The sequence below is a fragment of the Brachionichthys hirsutus genome, chromosome 24 (assembly GCF_040956055.1).
Source record: "Brachionichthys hirsutus isolate HB-005 chromosome 24, CSIRO-AGI_Bhir_v1, whole genome shotgun sequence".
In the NCBI taxonomy this organism is placed as follows: Eukaryota; Metazoa; Chordata; class Actinopteri; order Lophiiformes; family Brachionichthyidae; genus Brachionichthys; species Brachionichthys hirsutus.
This window is the reverse complement of record NC_090920.1, coordinates 830139-841892: the sequence shown is the minus strand read 5'-3', so window position 1 is coordinate 841892 and position 11754 is coordinate 830139. Positions and strand designations below refer to the sequence as shown.

At 45.2% G+C, this 11754-nt stretch overlaps 2 long non-coding RNA genes across 2 annotated transcripts; one reads left to right on the top strand and one right to left on the bottom strand.

Annotated features, from left to right (window-relative positions):
* Nucleotides 1-3895: 3895 nt before the first annotated feature.
* LOC137912162 (uncharacterized) lies at nt 3896-4848 on the top strand. Its single transcript, XR_011106170.1, has 3 exons — nt 3896-4048; nt 4533-4590; nt 4683-4848. It is a non-coding gene; the product is annotated as an uncharacterized lncRNA (long non-coding RNA).
* Nucleotides 4849-7415: 2567 nt separating this feature from the next.
* On the bottom strand, nt 7416-9334 carry LOC137911898 (uncharacterized). Its single transcript, XR_011106152.1, has 3 exons — nt 8978-9334; nt 8036-8291; nt 7416-7595 (listed from the first exon to the last, which is right to left on the bottom strand). It is a non-coding gene; the product is annotated as an uncharacterized lncRNA (long non-coding RNA).
* Between the last annotated feature and the right edge of the window lie 2420 nt (nt 9335-11754).

The following is an 11754-nucleotide window of genomic DNA, read 5'->3' as shown; positions in this document are numbered from 1 at the left end:
GGGCAGAAATATTAGCACGCGCCTCCTCGTTATCTCCCCCCGTTGGTTTTCCTGAAACCGGATCCGTCCGGCGGCCCGCAGACACCGGGGGCTAAAATTAGGGGTCATCCGATCCCCAGAGGAGAAACGGCCCTGCTGGACCGGGTCACAAGCAGGAGAATCAGGAGAATCGGGAGACTCCACCTCTGTCATTTGAGGCGATTTTGGGGATCCGTCGTTAGCTTCGTTAGCATCTTATCTAAACACCCCCCCCATGATCATTACATTCCTTCCACCTTTTGTCCCCGAAGGCTTACCGTCCTCCAGGTTGCCCGGCAACCATCTCACAAACACTGTATGTGACCGCCCCCCCCCCCCCTCCCCTCCCTCAGCTGTTTATGAGTCGATCCGGCGGGTAGACGTGATTGGTTTGTCGATGTTTACCTGAACAGATCACAATCTGCAGCTCAGAGAGCTGCAGCGCCGATGAGTCACGCAGGCAGACCCGTCCTCCTCCTCCCTACCTGCCCGGGACTCCTCCTCCCTACCGGGACTCCTCCTCCCTACTGGGACTCCTCCTCCCTACCGGGTCTCCTCCTCCCTACTGGCCCGGGCCGCTGGGAGGTCACGACTCACTTTCTCTTAAATAGGAGGCAGCAAGAACAAAAAGTGGGCCGTCAGAAAATAGCCCGATAATTACCCCCCCCCCCCCCTGTCGTCGTCGTTCCGCTGAGTTTCTCTAGCAACGGCAAACAGAGCGGGGGCAACAATGGAGGTCAGGGCTCAAAGAGGAGCATTCACAGCGGGGCTCCTCCGGGTTTTACCTTCTCCTCTCCGGTGCATATTTAGCGTCAGGCTGCCACCTGTCATTTCATCCAATCACGGCACGTATGCCAGGAATTCCACAACCGAAGGCGGAGGAGGCGCTGCAGAAATAGCAGCGGGGGGGTGGGGGGGGGGGGCAAAGAGCCGGTTTACATAACGTCTCCGACTGTGATGCAGATCAGGAACAAACTTTTGTTTATTTCATTTTTGTTCTGATCCTACATAAAATACGCCTGAAGGGGATTTAGGTTCAAAAGTTCAAGGCCCGCTCTGGGAACAGATTCCACGCCGTTGCGTCCTCCTCTCATCCGTCATCGCTCCACGTGGAACTGAAGCGTCACTCGCTGTCGGAATATTTACGAACCGGCAATAAAAGCAGCTTAAAGGTAATGGAGATGCCATCTAGACAGGAAGTGCCATCCCCTTTCAAAATAAAGCGAGTCACATTTGAACAGCTCCTCTTTCTAAAAAAGGACTTTCCCCTTCGGCCTCTCAGACTTGCTCTCATGGGACCGGGTTCTGCGAAGGCACCTTCCAGTGGACCCCCCCCCCCCCCCGCGGAAGGCTGCGTCGACCTGCGACTCACGGAGTAGCGGCGATTCTCTCATGATATATATATCGTGATCTTTTCCCAGAGCTCTGAGCGGTTGGTATTCCGTGAGAGAAACCGGACCCCCCCCCCGTTCCTGCTGTGACGCAGGAACGCTCTGTGCGTACCGGTCGACCCCCGCCTCAGCAAATCACGCCGCAGAAGCTCAAAGTCAACAAGATTTCACTGATTTCCATGCTGCTTTCATTCAGCCGGCCTGCGCCTGCAGTCAGGGAGGGGGGGCAAGAAGCGCCCACGCCAGGAGCATTCTCATTGGTGAATCGTGATGAAAGAGTTCAGAGTTCCTCCCCATTGAGGAAGAGGATGCTTTGGACGAAGGCCAGATTCTTCTAATCCGGCCTTCAAGCTGGCGGAGCTCAAGGAGGCGCGTTTGTTTTATTGATCTCTCCCCCACTGCCCTCAATCTGTCAACCCCCCCCCCTCCCCCTGTGACGTCACGTTCACACCCACGAAACTCGCCATCCCGATCCCGAAACCAGCCTCCCTGGTCGCCCCCCCCCCCCCCCGGCGGCAGCAGAAGGTTCCTCTGACGGATTAACATGTCACTTCCAAAGCTTCCAACAAGCTCCTCACAGCAGGGAGGAATTCTTCAGCACCTGTTCGTTCGTTTAATCTTTGTTGTGGTCGTTTAGGCGTCGGGGGGGCAAACGGCAAACTTTATTTAAAAAGGCGGTTTCCTTCCCTGCCTTCCCTGATCTTTGACCTCTCCTTGTGGTCGGATGCCAGAGTGGGACATCCAACATTTCAAACATCTTTGTTGGTCGCTCCTCTGCCGCTCGTCTTGCCGTGTTTCCAAACCGAGACATGAGTGCAGGCCTTGAAACCGGAGCCGCTGCCCCCCCCCCCCCCCCCCCCCCCCGGATGACACCGCCGTGGGTTCTCGTGCACACGCTGCCCTTTGGAAATTCCCCGGCCCGTCGTGCGTCCACTTGAGTCGGTGTCACTGTGAATTATCGCCCCGGCTCTGAAGTGTTGCCCGAATCGTTGCCCCCCCCCCCCCCCCCGCCGGGGGCAGGATCGTGTTTTGCCCTTGTCAGCAAATGCAACTGGAAAAGCGCAACTTTTTTTTTGTCTTAAATCAAACCAAAACGGGTTTTTCCTCCAGGACGAACGAATCGAACCAATTTAACCATTAAGACATTCCCAGTGACCCCCCGCCCGGCCCCTAATCCCTCCCCCCTAATCCCTCCCCCCTAATCCCTAAATCTGCACAATTAGCACCATCCTTGCAGATTGCAGCCCATTCTATGGATCCACTCGCACTGCGCTGCACACTGCACCGCGGGATTGTGTGGAATCAAAGTTTTGGTGACGTCATGAGCAACGTCTCAGCGGGTTGTAATTCAAATCATCTGTCAGATCTTTGCCCCCCCCCCCCCCCCCCCCATCAAAGCGGCAGTCCGCTCTTACCTCTGGCAGACACGCTTCCTCCCTCTGCAGCGCCGCCGGTCCCGCCTTCAGCCTCGCCGGTGCCGACGAGCCGTTATCCTCGGTCCGTCTTCTCTCCTCCGCCGGAGCCTCGTAAAATCCAGGTGGTCCAAGGTAGGAGCTGAACGTGTGCGTGTGTGTGTGTGCGTGTGTGCGTGTGTGTGTGTGTGTGATGGGGACTGTGGAAGACAGACTGTGTGTGTGAGAAAGAGAGGGAGGAAAGGGAGAGCAGAGGGGGAGGGATGCGACCTGCCATGCAGATATCAGCCCCGCCACAGTTAAATTTAACCCCCCCCTCCCTCCCTTCTGACACCTTGAGCCTCGGTCGTCACAACACAGTCAGACGCAAGGCTTTAATGGGGGCGGGGGGGGGGGGGGGGGGCAGGTTAATTGTTTAAGGCAGGGGTCCCCAAACTTTTTTGGTCGTCTGTGATCATCATTAAGATTGTCCCAAACGAAAGGAAGAATGCTTTTCTTCATAATATTAATATATTCTCCACTATCAATATTATTATTTTTTTTACAGGCTAAAGGTTTTGAATGTGTTTTTCAGGTCATTGCTTAGAAAACTATTAAGAACTGTGTGCACATATGAACTGACAATAGTTGTTGTAATTTGTAAGATAAACTAAGTGTCAATAAAAAAAAGCAGTTTAATTAATATCTGATTTCTCCTGCTGTGTTTTCCCTTTGTTTTCCACCTTCCTTTCCCGTATTTTCCCTTTTCTTCATTCTGGATAAAGCAAAAGGCAGGAAAAGAGCGAGGAGGCTGAGGAGTCAGGAAAAAAAGTCCCATAATTTCATTTATGCATATTAAAATATACACAGCTATACATATATTATGTACAAAAAGCTGCCCAGCAAACCACGTTACACTCAGCGTGCCAAAACGCGTGGTCAGAAAATTCCTTTCCATAATTTTTAATACACGTGTAGCTAAGAAGTCCCGTCGATAAAAAATAATAGATATTTCTTTATTTTGAAAACCATAACCGGAAGCATCTAACTTCACATCAATGTACTTGAAGTTACCTCCTACGTCCACAGGAGGGCATAGGTCCTAAAGCTGCATGTCGGCCCGCCGAATGGTATTATGGGAATGATTGACAGCTTCCCGTAATTCCCGTCAGCGAAAGGATTAAACAAAACAAACCGTAATGGCGTCAAGAAAGAAAACCGAGGAAGAGAAACGTTGGAAGGATGAAGGTACGTCATTTGTTGGTGACGTGGGCTGGAGAGGTGGAGTTTATTCGTCCCACGAGCTTAGCTAGCTAGCGTCGGATAAATGTTAGCTTAGCTAGCGTCGGCTAAATGTTAGCTAGCTACCGGCTAGAATTTGCTCGTCGTAAACTCAGCTTTAACGTTTGTTTCATGCCGTGGGAATGACGGACTGACTCCAGACCAGTTTATTCAGATTATAACAAGGTGAGAGAGCCGCATTAACAGCACGGAGGCTGTACCAGGAGCAGGCCTCTAATGGTACCAGGAACAGGCCGAGGCTTTAGCCTAGGCCTCTGCTAAAGACGTGTGAGGAAGTGAATGAGGACCAGACACTGTTACTGAGAATAATGTGTGTTGTGCTGATAAGGGTGAGACTGTGGTGTTATCTAAGGATTATTTTTAAGTGGTGGTTTGCTTGTATTGTTGCACTTTAAAATAGATGCTTGTTTGTTGTGTTTTCGAACCGCAGATTCCGGGTGGAAGACCCGTCCTCCCTATTCGGCGGGCCGACGACGGAGCTGATCCAGGTACAGAACTAGAAGCATGTCGGCCGTTTCGAGCTTGGTGGGGGGGCCCCCGAGCCAAGATGCTCTTTCCTGTTCTTTAAATTTATTCTCAGGGCGACTCACAGATTGGGAGGCAGTTCCTCCAAATGTTTTTTTGTGGATGAAAGCGAGGAGGCGACAGGAGGCAAGTTTCGCACCACTAATGCTCCGTCCTGTCAGAAACTGAATGAATAAAATGTCTTCTGTCACCTGAACAACGGCTGCTTAATAAATGGAGGTCAACGCTATGTGTCTCGTTTCTCTGCGACCATGTAAAGACCGGGCTTCGGTTAGGTTGGATTTTATTTTTTTTCTTATGTTTCAGCTTGCAGCTCTCATTGCATCGGTAAATTTCTGGCTCTAACCTGCAGACCTCCCGTGGTTCAGGGGGATCGGCGTCTGACCTGGGATGCTGAGTTCGTGGGTTCGATCCCGACAGGGTTTGAGTTTTAGAAATTACCTCTTTAAAGCCTGAACTATGAAATAATTGCCAGAAAATCGTGTTTTTGTAAAGTAAGGTTTTAATGGAACCTTCTGACAAATTTTTCAAAAAAAAAAAAATATCATGTAAATTTTTATCCATGTTTTGTAATTGAAATAATTTTTGCTAAATTTGATTTTTTTTTTTTTCATGGAAAATGCAGATTCTCGAGTTTGGTTGTTTGCTTGGTTTTTCTGGAAAAAAAAAATATTTATGATTTAGAATTCTCAAAATCCAAAAACACCAAATGTATCAAATGTTGGCTTTAAAGGGGTAACATTTCTTAAATTCACGAACTTGGAAGGAAACATCTGTAATTTAATCTTTGCTCAAAAATCTAAATATATATATTTTTTTATATTAAATTTTCTCTTTGAGGATAAAAGTTTTGGTTCCATGTTCCATCCTGGAAGCTCAGCTGGCATTTCAATTTAGTTGAGTTGATCCTCCACTTGCTTCTCCTTACTAATCCTACCTGATACTACCTGCTCCTTACTGCCTCTATCTGATACTACCTGCTCCTTACTGCCTCTACCTGATACTACCTTCTACTTGCTCCCTCTACCTGATACTACCTTCTACTTGCTCCCTCTATCTGATACTACCTTCTACTTGCTCCCTCTACCTGATACTACCTGCTCCTTGCTGCCTCTACCTGCAATGCCTTCACCCAGCTGCTCCTCCTCACCCTCCAAGCCTTGAGTCAGTCAGTGATCTGGGGGAGGTGACGCCCCTTCCATGCCCTAAGCCCGCCTCCTCCGGGCGACACCCAGATCTCGGTAAAATGTTCAAAATGTAAATGTCAAATGCGCCAGGAGAACTATATTTTTTATCTCGGTCTGTGGCCGAGAGGGTAGAGGCGCAGTACCTGGAAGGGAAGACTGCAGGTTCAAGACCCGACAGGTTTTTACAAACTCAAATGAAATCCGATTTTCAGCTGTAGCAACAAAACCAGCGGGATTCGAACCCACGATCCCGCGGACCGTAAACCTACTGCATAACCTTTAGGCTATTTCTCGGCTGAAAATTCACGAGTTTTCGTAAATTTATCATCGCATGTCACTGATCCGGGTCATGTGGCCACGCCCCCTAGTTTGTGACGCAAAAGAGGCGGGGAAAATGTAAATCCACAGACCACACCCCAATTTCGGCTCCACCCTGCCTTAACTCCGCCCAACCCCGCCTTGCCCCGCCTTGCCAGCCTTGTCGCCTCCCCCAATCCCGCCTTGCCAGCCTTGTCGCCTCCCACAATCCAGCCCTGCTTCAGCAGTGAATCGACCCTCCTCGAGCAAAAGCTTCCGACCTTCCGGTTCCAGTTTGTTCAGATTATTTTCAGGGATATTGGGAATCCTGTGAACCTCTTACTGGAGTAAAACATGTTACTCCTGAGAAACATGTTTTATGTTTTATGACGTATTTTATTTAATACTCACAAAATCATGAAACAAAGGAACTTGAATCTCCAAAACTTCTTGTATCCAAATTAGATGCAGCCGCACTATACTTTTACACTTTAGCCAGCATTCTTATATTATATTGCCATTAATACTAAATATTTTTAATTAATTAATTAATTTGTAAAAAAATGAATACAAGAAAGGCATACAATTTTGTGTTTTTTTTTGGCATGGAAAATGCAGATGCTTGGTTTTTCTGGGGGGGGGATATACGGTTTTAATGGAACCTTCTGACAAATTTGTAAAAAATAAATAAAAAAAGGCATACAAATTTGTAAAAACAAAAAAAAACCACCAAAAAAACGTGCGTTTTTTGTGTGGTTTTTTTACATGCGTTTTTTTTTTTTTTTTTTTTTTTAAACACACCAAAAAAACCACAAAAAAACATGCGGTTTTTAAAAAAAAATTTTTATTTACATGCGTTTTTTTTTTTTTTACAAATTTGAATGCCTTTTTTTAATTTTTTTGGATACCAGAAGTTTTAGAGATTCAAGTTCCTTTGTTTCATGATCTTGGTTTTTTAACACATTTGTCAGAAGGTTCCATTAAAACCGTATATCCCCCCCCCTCTATATTTTCCTCTATATTTTTTATGTTAATAAAAATAATTTCTTCTTCAGGGCTGAAACATTTAAAAATATTAATCTGATGAGTTTCCTCCAAGCTTTATTCCTTCCGTGTTAAAGCAACAGCGCCCTCCGGTGGCTGTGAGGAGAAACAAAGAATTCCTGCACACCAGAAACAGTTTCCATTTTTATTCCAGCTATTTTTCTGGATTCTTAGCAATTTATAGCAGGAATCTAAGGCTTAACGATGCTGTAGTAAATTTAGAGAACTCAATGGATGAATAAACAAAAAATACAGATGATACAACCTTTATTTATTGATAATGCAATCATTTCTTCTTTCCATCACAAATGAATTCCAAATACAAGTCGTAAAAAAAGTTGAACTAACAGCGTTAATCAACCTCAGGGTGTCTGAGATGAGAATTCCGTCTAGCTGGCAGTGCGTCATGTGCTGCTTCCACCCCCAATCGCAGGATGACCCTAGAAGAAAATGAACCAGGCCTCAAATAAAACAGATGCCTCATTAGAATACTTTCTGTTCAGGAACCATTTAAAGATGTCGTTCGTTTCTAAACAGCAGCTTTTACTTCATCTCGACTCAGAGTGAGATCTGATCAAAGTTTCTACTCTCTCTTATCGGATGTCACAACCAGTAAATTAAAGTGTCTGTTTAGCTGACCATTTAAAATGATGCTGCGTTCAAGTCTGTGGGAATAACCAACACCCAATTCCCTTTGATGACCATCTTATTTCACGCACATTAGTCACGGTGTTTTTTCACCAGCTGAGTCTCCCTGGCGTCGTACGAAATCACCGCCACAAAAACATTAGTCCGTGTTATTTTTCTAAACTTTAGCGCCTTCATCTCTAACTTACAAGCGGTAAATCATTTGACAGCAAATCTGAGCAGTTTGACAAACCTCACGACTTTCCCCATGGATCTTGAATGCAGCATTTGACGCAGCGTCTGAGGACACCCTCGTCAGCGGGACGTATGTCCTCAACCCGTCTCTAAACCTCTGAGAGCACGATGAGCGCTTGACCAATCGCGTCAGAATCCTCGCAGATGTGGACGAGCACGCTGGGGGTGGTGGGCGTGGCGGGTTGGCGTCCTCCCCTGCGGGTACGTGGCGTCTCTCGCGGGACTCATCTGGATACCGAAGGGAAACTCAGGACCTAAAGCACAAGATACTTTAATGAAGACAATAAAGTTGCTGAGGCATCGATAGGGAAGGAAATAAAACAGATTCCTGATCAAACATCTTAAGTTGAGACACTCGGGCAAGCTGAACCGATAAAACTATAATAGAAGGAAAAGCGTCCTCTCTGTGTCAAGAAATAGAACAGTCTGAATATTTATAAAACATTTACTTTAAATAATAAAACACAACAAACACATATTTTAAAGTGCAACAATAAAAACAAACCACCACTTAAAAATAATATTTATATTAACACCACAGTCTCAAATAACACAAGTTTTTTGGTTGTAATACATATTTTGTTTTGTTTAAGTTGTATTTTTTTGTCTTAATCTGACAACCAAAATAAAACTAATCATCATCACGTTACTCACAGTAACAGATGTTTTTTTTTTGCCTTAGTGATTCGGTCAACTTCGGCTCTTCCACCTCGTTATAATCTGAATAAACTGGTCTGGAGTCAGTCCGTCATTCCCGAGGCATGAAACAGACGTTAAATCTGAGTTTACGACGAGCGGATTCCAGCCGGCAGCTAGCTAACATTTAGCCGACGCTGGCTAGCTAAGCTAGTGGGACGAATAAAGAAACTAGCTTAAAAAAAGAAAACAAACGTCGTTTCACCTCCACCTCTCCAGCCCACGTCACCAACAAATGACGTACCTTCATCCTTCGAACGTTCTTCTTCGTCCGGTTTCCGTTTCTTCCGTTTTTCCGCGTCGCTTTGATGCCATTACGGTTTGTTTTGTTTAATCCTCTCGCTGACCGGAAGCTGTCAATCAAAGCCCGTCATACCTACACATATGGGCATGGCCGCTACGTGACGTCACTAGCCGTGCGACGGCGCGTTCCAACGACCTAATAATGCCACTAAAACAACAGCCTCAGTTTATTTTATTTATATCAGACGTTTATTTTTAAGCATATAAGGGGCGTAATAAACACACGAGATAGCTACAGATAATAAAAAAAAGATTATATATATTTAATTTGTTTTATGACGAATATATTTCAATAATGTCACGGTTATGCACGGAAGCTTATTGCATTCACTGAAGAAAAAAAAAATTCGGTTTTCCTGAATTTATGAATTAATGAGATAAATCCTTTCTTTCCTGTTTTTAGAGGTATTTTTTTCTGTTTTTCTGAAATAATGAGATAAATTAATGCTAAATGTTTTTTTTTTAATGTTATTAGAGGTATTGTTTTCTGTTTTTAGAGGTAATTGTTTTCCCCGGTCTTTAGTGGTAATTATTTTTCGGTTTTTAGAGCAAATATTTTCTTTTCTGTTTTTAGTGGTAATTTTTTCCGGTTTTTAGAGGTAATCTTTTTCGGTTTTTAGAGGTAATTTTCTCAGTTTTTCTGAAATGTTGAAATAATTCTGTAGGCCTATTTATTTTAGGTCTAGTAATGGCTGCCGTAGATCTTGCTTGTTCTATTCGCTTTTATTTTCATCTTGGTTTAAGACACTGGGAAATACTCTGCTGTCTGAGTAACCTTGAAGGGATTGTTCTCAGTTTATCGACTTTGCGTAGGCACCTCAAGTCTATGCGGTTGTTCAGAAGAAAGTGCCATTCTGATTTGCTGGATACTGCGCTGTTTCTTCAGGAACAGATGAATCAACATGGCATGCTCCATGGATATAAGATGATGCACATGAAATGCCTTCAACATGGCTTTGTCATTACTCAGGAAACAATTAGGCATTTGTGTTCACCTGCTACACTGCTCAAAATATCCAATCTGTGGGCAAACGAGGGCGAAGGCTGCATGCAGCATCGACATGCTTCTTCGGAAAATAGGGCTTGAAGTTATCTCATAAACTCAGGAAAACCTAAACTTTTTTTTTTCTTTAAGTTATCTCATAAATCCAGGAAAACCGAAACTTTTTTTTTTTTTCTTGAAGTTATCTCATAAATTCAGGAAAACCGAAACTTTTTTTTTTTTTCTTGAAGTTATCTCATAAATTCAGGAAAACCGATTTTTTTTTTTCTTCAGTGAATGCAATAAGCTTCCGTAGTTATGCACTGCTGTGTCACTAAATTTACTGTACCGGTACTCTCCAAGCGTTATCCTCCCGTGTAAGAGCAACGGCGCCCTCTGGTGGCTCTGAGGAGAGACAGAATGGGTCAGGTGCGCGGCCCGTCAGAAGTACTGCGCATGTGCGTTGATTCAATCTGTCGTGCCGCGAACATCGTCGTCTCCGCGTGTCCCGGTACTTTCCGGTACTTTCCGGTACTTTCTTTCGGACACGGGTGAGGGAGGCTGTTCCCCAACTCCGGCTGGAGGAATGAGACTTTAGCCGGTCCCTTAAGGTCAGTATTTTGGCAACAGCCGCGCAAGAAGACTAGAAATCACGCGTGGAGGGGACGCTACTTTACGTTAGCGCGTCTATGGCGTTGACCATTGCGTGTTAGCATTAAGCTAGCGGACTCTGCGCAGGGCTCGCACTTAAGGCACTTCCGTTGCGTTCACGGTACCAGTAAAACTTCGTTCATGCGTGTTTCGTTTTACAGTTAAACTTGCGGTCTAGTTTACCGCTAAAGCTACTTATATAAATACTACCACGTTTATGTGTTTGGTTAAAAGTTATGTTGCAGCTGTTTGGGACAGAGAAAATCTGGGAGGTGTCCGTTAACTTGTAATACTAAAAATAAATAATATTTACATTTAAGAATCAAATAAATTCTACAGGGCTATAATTTCACAAAATCAATCTTAGACACATTTGTCTATCTCTCACACTTACTCGTTGTACTTTCTTGTAATTATACCGTGATACAAATGTTAGGCCATATCGCCCACCCCTAATTTTTGATTATTTTATTCATTTAACCTCATGTTAGCTCATGCAGCGTTCACGTCCCGCTCGTACGTTTGAGTTTCTGTCAATTTGCGGCCGGTTAAGTTTGTTGATTTGTTATTATTATTATTCAGTTGTGGATTTTCCAAATCAAGTTATAGAAATACTTTGACTAGATATCGATCATTACTTCAGCCGCTCCAAGCGCGATGGATCCTACGAACGGGAAATTCCTACGCGTGAGATTCGATCGTAAGCGAGTTTCAGTTTTACGTGATGTCTTTGAACTGCGCCGCCGTGACGTCCAGCCCGGAGACGCAGCAGACGCAGAACCGAAGTCTCCTCCACGATGGACCGAAGGAAGCGCAGCCCGCTGGACGACGCCGGGGTTTGCTCCAAGCTGTTTCTGTGGTAAGAAATCCGTTAAAGTTTTTAGGTCGAGTCTCGACAGCAGGTCGGGAGCAAAAAGGGGTTTATCCAACCGTTCAGTAGTAACCACTGGGAATGAAGGCGTGACCTTTCACCCTGCAGCAATCAGGTCGGTTAATGTTTCCCTCAGTGACAGGAATTCGTGCAGCGTGACTTAAACGCCGCCGCTCATTATCTCGAGAGCCGGTTTTACTTCAAACTTGGCACG